This window comes from Mirounga angustirostris, unplaced genomic scaffold (genome assembly GCF_029215605.1).
Source record: "Mirounga angustirostris isolate CCGP_5_RB_7025 unplaced genomic scaffold, mMirAng1.0.hap1 SCAF_8, whole genome shotgun sequence".
Classification (NCBI taxonomy): domain Eukaryota; kingdom Metazoa; phylum Chordata; class Mammalia; order Carnivora; family Phocidae; genus Mirounga; species Mirounga angustirostris.
Window position 1 is genome coordinate 439640 of NW_026991716.1, and position 9844 is coordinate 449483.

The window sequence follows — 9844 nt, forward strand, 5'->3', positions numbered from 1 at the left end:
GACGGCCTTCCTCCACCATCTAGATCAGTTCCCCATCAGGCAGCATTCTGTTTCACTTTCTGCATGCGTGTGTCATCAGTTTTTTAAAATTTTATTTTTTTTACTTAAATTCGATTAATTAACATATAGTGTATTGCTCGTTTCAGAGGTAGAATTCAGTGATTCATCAGTCTTATATAACACTCAGTGCTCATTACATCACATGCCCTCCTTAATGTCCATCACCCAGTTACCCCATCGCCCCACGCCCTCCCCTCCAGCGACCCTCACTTTGTTTCCTATGATTGAGAGTCTCTTATGGTTTGTCTCCCTCTCTGGTTTCTCTTATTTTTCCCTCTCTTCCCCTATGATCCTCTGCCTTGTTTCTTAAATTCCGTATATCAGTGAGATCATATGATGCTTGTCTTTCTCTGGTTGACATTTCACTTAGCATAATACCCTCTAGTTCCATCCACGTTGATATAAAGGTGGGTATTCATCCTTTCTGATGGCTGCATAATATTCCATTGTATATATATACCACATCTTCTTTATCCATTCGTCTGTTGATGGACATCTGGGCTCTTTCCACAGTTTGGCTATTGTGGAGAAGGTGCCCCTTCAGATCACAAACACAAAATGGTGAGCCAGAGTCTCATTGGCACCTTCATTTTGTGCAAAACCTCAACTGCTCATCCTGGAACTTCTGATGGGGATGTCACTCTGCATTGTCTGCATGAACCACCAGCTTCCATCTTTCCTCACAGTCTCAAGGTGTCTTTATGTTTTCCTTTTATATCAGCAAAGTCCTTTATTTCATGTTATAATCTTTATCTATTAGGTGTCCAATGTGTCTTTTCCAAACTATGCTGGTATTTTTACTGCAATTGTTACCATTTTGTTGGTGTTATGATCATAGAGATGTGTAGATTTTGAGTTGGCTGCCAAAACACTATTTCCCCTATAAGCCCTATTCTTTTTGTGGACATTTTGGAGTTTGTGAATTTTTTTTTCAGGAATGCACACATAATGTTAGGGCAGAAATATTTGTAAAACTTCTTATTGTTTGATTGTAGAATCATGTGAATGCCTTGCTATTAAAAATTTTTTAAACCGAGAAAATTAGCAAAGCATATGGAGATTAAAAATAAAATAGAAAAGTTACCTATAGGGACGTCTGGGTGGCTCAGTCAGTTAGGCGTCTGCCTTTGGCTCAGGTCGCGATCCCAGGGTCCTGGGATCGAGCCCCACATCGGGCTCCCTGCTCGGCGGGAGGCCTGCTTCTCCCTCTCCCACTCCCCCTGCTTGTGTTCCCTCTCTCGCTGTGTCTCTCTCTGTCAAATAAATAAATAAATAAAATCTTTAAAAAAAATTTTTAAAAATTAAAATTAAAAATAAAATAGAAAAGTTACCTATAGGGACGTCTGGGTGGCTCAGTCAGTTAGGCATCTGCCTTTGGCTCAGGTTGCAATCCCAGGGTGCTGGGATCGAGTCCCGCATCGGGCTCCTTGCTCGGCGGGGAGCCTGTGTCTTCCTGTGCCGGCCACTCCCTGTGCTTGGGCCCTCTCTCTGTCAAACAAATAAATAAAATCTTAAAAAAAGAAAAGAAAGAAAAGTTACCTATGCTTGCCCCACAGCAGAACCCAGAGCAGATGAGGATGCCTGGTTGGAGACTGATCATCTTCCCACTGGCAAGATGACCCTCTGGCTCAGGAGCACACTGCAGGGGCTGTACCCGCCGGTAGGGAGGCCGACTTGGGCTCACAAGATCGGGGGGCAGAGGCTGCAGTCAGTGATCACAACTCTAGTACTGAAGGAGGCAGCCCCCAGTGGCACGGCTCGCGTTACCGCTGCTTAGGTGCCTCCCAAGCTCCTTGTTAGCAGGGTCCCATTCAAACTGCGTCGCTTGTCTGGGGATTTGGTACAAAGTCATGGGATGTTTTACCTCCAGTACCCAAAGAGGTTAATCAGATACTGGCAGGAAGGTGGCGGCACTTTTTCTTTGTAATTGGAGGAAGTAAGACTACCCGTCCATCCGTTCTAGCATGTGCAATGTCTAGTCCTTCCTGAGAGAGACCTAGGGCTCTGGATTTCATCTTCCCTCGAGGACCACCCAGCCTTAAACAGGGATGCGACGTGATCTAAGCAGGTTCTGCACTGGAGGCTGCTATCAGTGCCCTACCAGGAACTTACACTGTGCTGAAGTTTACTTAGCCCACGCTCAGCATGTTACAGATTGCTTTGAAACCTCTGTGGAAGTAGAGTAAGAGTACTTCGCATGACTTGTAACTTAAGAAGCGCTAGCCCTGTTTGGTGGTCTGTAGAAAAGAAGGTGTTAGCAATGTCCCAGGCTGCATCCCAAGTGCCAGGAAGGCAGTGATGGTAGGATCTGCAGGAATGACGTCGTCCTCAGCTTGTATGAGCACCACAGGCGGGGGCTGGGTTTTGGAGTATCTCATGGACTCTAACTGAGTGGAAAGGATAATTCCCTTTTCACCTTCAGGTTTGCAAATTGGTTTCTTTGTTTCAAGTTTTTATTTAAATTCTAGTTAGTTAACACAGAGTGTAATATTGGTTTCAGGAGTAGAATTTAGTGGATATAACACCCAGTGCTGATCACAACATGTGCCCTCCTTAATGCCCATCACCCTGTTACCCCCTCCCCCCACCCCTTCCCCTCCAGCAACCCTCAGTTTGTTCTCCATTGTTAAGAGTCACTTATGGCTTGTTTCCCTCTCTCCATTTTTCTTTTCCCCCCTCCCCATATGTTCATCTGTTTTCTTACTTAAGTTCCACATATTAGTGAAACCATATGATAATTGTCTTTCTCTGACTGACTTATTTCACTCAGCATAATACCCTCTAGCTCCATCCATGTCGATGCAAATGGCAAGATTTCATTCCTTTTTATGGCTGAGTAATTCCATTGTATATATTTAAAAAAATTTGCCCAGAGTCCTGCACCAAGGCTGTATGTGCAGGGCTGTGGGCAAATTTTCTTTATCTTCTTTATCCATTCATCTGTTGAAGGACATCTTGGCTCCTTCCACGGTTTGGCTGTTGTGGACATTGCTGCCATGAACATTGGGGTGTAGGTGCAATTGCTGGGTCATAGGGTAGCTCTATTTTTAACATCTTGAGGAACCTCCATACTGTTTTCCAGAGTGGCTGCACCAGCTTGCATTCCCACCAACAGTGTAGGAGGGTTCCCCTTTCTCTGCATCCCTGCCAACATCTGTCATTTCCTGACCTATTAATTTTAGCCATTCTGACTGATGTGAACTGGTATCTCATTGTGGTTTTGATTTGTATTTCCCTGATGCCAAGAGATGTGGAGCATTTTTTCATGTGTCTGTTGACCATTTGTATGTCTTCGGAGAAATGTCTGTTCATGTCTTCACCCATTTCTTGATTGGTTTCTTTGTATTTTTTGGGTGTTGAGTTTGATAAGTTCTTTATAGATTTTGGATATTAGCCCTTTACCTGATATGTCATTTGTGAATAGCTTCTCCCATTCTGTTGGTTGTCTTTTGGTTTTGTTGACTGTTTCCTTTGCTGTGCAGAAGCTTTTTATCTTGATGAAGTCCCAATAGTTCATTTTTGCTTTTGTTTCCCTTTCCTTTGGAGACGTGTCTTGAAAGAAGTTACTAAGGTCAAGGTCAGAGAGGTTGCTGCCTGTGTTCTCCTCAAGGATTTTGATGGACTCCTGTCTCACATTGAGGTCTTTCAACCATTTTAAGCTTATTTTTGTGTGTGGTGTAAAAAAGTGGTCCAGTTTCATTCTTCCCTATGTGGCTGTCCAATTTTCCCAGCACTGTTTATTGAAGAGACTGTCCTTTTTCCATTGGATATTCTTTCCTGCTTTGTCAAAGATTAGTTGACCATAGAGTTGAGGGTCCATTTCTGGGCTCTCTATTCTGTCCCATTGATCTGTGTGTCTGTTTTTGTGCCAATACCATGCTGTCTTGGTGATCACAGCTTTGTAATAGAGCTTGAAGTCTAGAATTTGTAACGTCCTCCTGCTTCGCTCTCTTTTTCAGGATTGCTTTGGCTATTTGGGGTCTTTTGTGGTTCCATACAAATTTTAGGATTGTTCTAACTCAGTGAAAAATGTTGATGGTATTTTGATTGCATTGAAATACGTAGATTGCATTGGTGGTATAGACATTTTAACAATGTTTGTTCTTCCAATCCATGAGCATGGAATGTTTTTCCATTTCTTTTTGTCATCTTCAATTTTTTTCACAAGAGTTCTGTAGTTTTCAGAGTACAGGCCCTTTACCTCTCTGGTGAGGTTTATTCCTAGGTATCTTATGGTTTTCAGTGCCATTGTAAATGGGATCAATTCCTTGATTTCTCTTTCTGCTGCTTTGTTATTGGTGTATAGAAATGCAACAGATTTCTGTACATTGATTTTGTATCCTGTGACTTTATTGAATTTGTGTATCAGTTCCAGCAATTTTTTGGTGGAGTCTTTCAGGTTTTCCACATAAAGGATCATGTCATCTGCAAATAGTGAAACTTTGACTTCTTCTTTGCTGATTCAGATGCCTTTTATATCTTTTTGTTGTCTGATTGCTGAGGCTAGGACTTCTAGTACTATGCTGAATAGCAGTGGTGATAGAGGACATCCCTGCCATGTTCCTGACCTTAGGGGAAAAAGCTTTGTTTTTCCCCATTGAGAATGATACTCTCTGTGGGCTTTTCATAGATGGCTTTTATGACATTGAGGGTATGTTCCCTCTATCCCTACACTGTGAAGTGTTTTAATCAAGAAAGAATGCTGTGCTTTGTCAGATGCTTTTTCTGCATCAATTGAGAGGATCTTATGGTTCTTGTCTCTTTTTTTGTTAATGTGATCGATCACATTGATTGATTTGCGGATGTTGAACCAACCTTGCATCCAGGAATAAATCCCACCTGGTCGTGGTGAATAATCCTTTTAATGTACTGTTGGATCCTATTGGCTAGGATCTTGCTGAGAATTTTGGCATCCATGTTGATCAGGGATATTGGTCTCACTCATGTCTTCCACTCTTTTCTCAAGCCCAGTGAGTATCTGTATGATCATTACTTTACATTTTTTTAAAGATTTATTTATTTATTTGAGAGAGCGAGAATGAGAGAGAGAGAGAGTACATGAGAGGGGGGAGGGTTAGAAGGAGAAGCAGGCTCCTCGCCGAGCAGGGAGCCCGATGCGGGACTCGATCCAGGGACTCCAGGATCATGACCTGAGCCAAAGGCAGTCGCTTAACCAACTGAGCCACTCAGGCGCCCCTACTTTACATTTTCTATCAAGCATTCTACTTATATCTGTTTTGCTTACATCTCTGGCCATGGCCTTGTTCGTTTCATTGAGATAAATTTCTCTGTCTCCTTGTTTTGTCTGCCTCTCTCTGTTCCTGTGTGTGGACTAAGTCAGCTCTGTCCTCTGCTCTTGAAAGTAGTGACTTCATGCAGAGGAGGTCCAGGAGTGCCCTGCAGGACAGTGTCCCCTGCTCGCCCAGACCTGGTACTTCTGGAGTGTCCCGTGCATATTGCTTACACCCTGATGTTCTGTGAGTCACTCTTCCTAACAGTGCAGCCATCTGCACTGACCCTCTGTCTGTTGTGGTCTGTGCTTGCTCTCTGTGGTGTGAGTGTGACCCAGGCAGGCCGGCTCTGAGAGGACATGCCCACCAGGGATCTTGTGAGCAAGGTGGTAGCAAAATGTGATTGGCCTGGGGCGCCTGGGCGGCTCAGTCGTTAAGCCTCTGCCTTCGGCTCAGATCATGGTCCCAGGGTCCTGGGATTGAGCCCCGCATAGGGCTCCCTGCTCAGCAGGAAGGCTGTTTCTCCCTCTCTCTCTGCCTGACGCTCCCCCTGCTTGTGTTCTCTGTGTCAAATAAATAAATAAAATCTTTAAAAAAGTGACTGGCCTACTAATCCAACGCTGGATCCCTGAAGTGCTGCAGAGGCTGGGGGCAGGCAGCCAGGTCAGCTTTAACAAAACTTGCCCAGAGCCCTGTAAGTGTGTAGCCCCGCCCCCCGGAAGCTGTTAATGCAGGGGGAGGGGAGGGGAAATGGCAGCTGCCCACTTCCTCCGTTTAGAGAAGTCCCCAGCATGCTCTGCACTCAGTATAAACAGACCTGTTTGCCCCTGGAATCGGTGTAAACTGCTGTTTTAATGCTGTGTCTCCATGCAGGCTGCTGTCTCTGCAAGGTGATGAACCAGCTCTCACTCGCCCTCCAGGCTCCAAGTCCCACTGGTGTTAAAGACTCAGGGAATTCAGCCCCTCTGGTTTTTAAAGCCAAACATCATGGGGACTAGTCTTCCCCCTATGAGCTCCCTCCTGCGGGGGCTGTTTTCTCTGCCCTCGCCATGGGCACAGGTCCCTCCCTCTGCCTTTCCGACCTTCCCAACCATTCAGATGCTGCTTCTTCTCTGTATTTAGCAGAGGGTTTGTTCTGCCCATCTTTGGATGGCTCTCAGGTTTATTGACTTGGATGTGGCTGATACTGAGTTGTACATGTGGGATGGGGTGAGCTCAGGGTCCTCCTGCTCCGCCATCTTCCCAAGTTCCCCAGAGTGGAATTTTGACCCAGGGTGGATTACACCTAGAGAGCATGCAGACCTGGTTTAATGATATAAATTATGAGATTTGGATCTTCTGAGCTGGTGATACATAGATGAGATTTTGGACTTGAGTTGGTGCTATAATGGGTGGAGACTTTTAGGAATGTTGGAGTGGGGTGCACATATTTTGCATATGGAATGGACATGAATTTGGGGGAGCCAGAAGGTATAGTGTGGTAGGTTGAATAATGGGCTTCAAAGATATCAATGCCCAATTCCCAGAATTTGTGACTCCTTCCATGACAAAAGGGACTTTGTAGATGGGATTAAGTTAAGGATAATGAGATGAGGAGCATATCCTGGATTGTCCAGGTGGGCCCTAGATGTAATCACAAGTGTCCTTATAAGAAGAATGAAATTTGACGGCAAAAGAGAAGAAAAGACATGAGTGGTGTGAACACGGGAGAAGGAGCCACAAGCCAAGGAATATAGGTGGCCACTGGAATCTGAAAAAGGTAAAGAAAGGGGTGCTCCCTTCAGAACCTCTAGAAGGAATCAACTGTACTGACATCTTGAGGTTAGTCCTGTAAGACTCATCATTATGACTTTTTTTAAAATTAACTTTTGTTAAGTGGAACATAATGCCACATGGTGAGCTGTAGGTTATCCACAGAGCACAAGAGAAATGGAGATAGAGACATTAATTACTCCTGAGTCCTGGAGGAGGTGCACAGCATCTTCAGGGAGCCACACAGGGAGCTCAAGTTAGAGTGAAGATGGAGAGAGAGGCAGGACCGGGGGAACCTGCCTTTGTTAGGGTCCATGGGTGGGGTGCTGGGGGTCTCCCAGGCTAAGGCTGGATTTTCAAACCAAAGAGATTGCATGCTGGTAAGTTCCACGAAGTCTTACTAAGCGGCACGCACAGGGAAGGTCCCGGGAGGCCGGGGAGTCTTGATCACAAGGGCTGTTGGGGAAGTCCTAACAGGAGCTGACACTTGCTGGTGACTCTGTGGGCTGCTCTGTAGGGCAGCCCTTGTAGGAGGGCCTCGTGTCTGTGGAGGGTCCCTGCAGGCCGCGGAAAATGAATGCCACGGCAGCCACACTGGGAGTAGCTTAGCCAGCCTCTCATTTGGACATCTGGCCTCCGGAAGATAGTAAGTTTTGAGTTGTTTTAAGCCATAAAGTTTGTGGTAGCTTGTGACAGCACCAGGAGGAACTTCATACAGCTGGCTACCGGTTTAAAGGACACATTGCTTCCTGTGGGGACGCACCTTCCGCTCCCAGGGGGCTGTCTTCCAGTTGGGGCTGTGAGTGAGCCCCAAAGTAGGCACTGCGCCATTTTATGACACCAGCTGCTTCTGGAAGATGGGACATGGGCTGAGGTCAGTGAATTCAACGGGCACACGTCCATTTCCACATTTCCTTTGCTACAAAATGAGTCCCTCGTGGGTGTGATGCTGTGTGGAACACCACGGTGATGGGCAAGGCACTGTGTGCATTTACAGCAGTAACGCTGGAGGACCAGCCATAAAGGAGACTCCACCCTGGAGTAGGCATCTCTGCTGGAAAAGGTTAACTCAGCAGCCTGGCACATTCCCAAGAAGGACCTGTTTTCATGGCTGGCCTTTGACCAGCGGCTGGGAATTGAGCTCTTGCAGTGTCCCGACTGATAAATGGTTTTCACGCTCTTGCAGAAGGCCTAAACTTATGTGTTTACTATCATAAGGTTATTATCAGCTGAATGTCAGGTGCCACCTTGACATTGGGAGCTAAGAATTGACCCACAGGTTGACCTTGACCTTGAAATTTGGGAGGGCTCTTAATGGCCTCGCTCTAAGTTCCCCTCCCCACTCTGCTCCTGTGGGTGCACTCCTATCCAAGGGACCAGCCCCGCTCCTGCGTTTCCCCAAGTACTGAGTTTCAGCTTCCTGACAGCCTAAAGAATTATTCCACAAGCTGATCATATTCTCTTTTGAGAACCAGGGGCCGCTGCAGCCTCGTGACCCTACAAAGTTTGCCCCCCAGAGTCCCGCTTTCTCACTGTGTTACTGGAGCAAACCCTGTGTGCCCTGCATCGTAGCATGGGGTACTTTGCCATTGCAGGGTCTTTGCAGTAAAACCTTACTTAACTGCATCCAGCTTTCTCCAGGAGCATACTGACATATGACTTTACATCGATGGCATCCTCTTCTGAGGAGGGCCACTCGACACCCTCATTCAGGACATACAAACACCCACAGGGGAGCTCACAAGAAAGGGGTGGTCCAGTGCCCCTATACAGTTAACCATCTCTGGGTGTGTGGTATCCTAGGAGCTGTGAGGACATGTGGCTGATACCTGCCATTGAACTCATCTGTCCAGTTTCGGGGTGTCTTCTATCTGGCCTCCCCATAACCCTAAGGCAGGGTTCCCTCACTCACCAAAAGGTGAATAGGAGTGATTAAAGCACATGTTGGGGGTTCTGAGCCACACTGTACCAGTTCGTCTAGATAGTTGATATGAACACGTATGTATTTTACGGTGAATGCCTGGTTTCCCTCTGGATATTCCCTGTGTGCCTGCATGAGTGACTCCCGGTGAAACCCTGGATTCCTCGGTTTGGATGAGCCTCCCTGATTGGCAACACTTCACATGTTGCTGCTGGAGGAATTCAGCATGTCCTATGTGCCTGCTCGGGGATCCTGGACTTCTGATGTCCTCTGGACGTTACCCCGTGTGCTTAATTCCTTTGTGGATTTTACTTGGTATACTTTTGTTATGTTATGTACTATAATGCATGTTATGTAATAAACCGTAACTGTGGATATGACAGTTTCTTAGTTAGCCATCAAGCCTGGAGGTGTGACGGCTTTACTCTCATCTATCACAGCATCTATCTCTGTGAGGTCTACAGGGATACCCTTCCTTGAAGGAAAGGGCCAGATAAAATGAACCTGTCATTAGGCAGCTAGTTGGGCTCTCTCAGAGCTAAGAATTGACCCACAGGTTGAGTGCTCACGAAGAGTGGAAGTCTGTTTTTATTGAGCCACGTGTGACCTCCAACTTTGGTCACTTTGTATGTGGGTCCATTGATTAAGCAGCAGAGTGACTGAATGGATCAATGTAATGCATGCTGAGAGGTGTGTCCCAGAATTTTCTCCCATCTAAACCAAATGCAATTCCCCCAGCCGCTGAGAGTCTTGGTGACTCTACCTCCAAAGATTGTCCTCTGCCTAAGGCAGCTGCCTTATTCAAGGTTATGCTCCCTTCCCAATGGCTGTCTACATGCCCTCTGGTCAATATGGGGTCATAAAGACCTAGCCTCTTTGC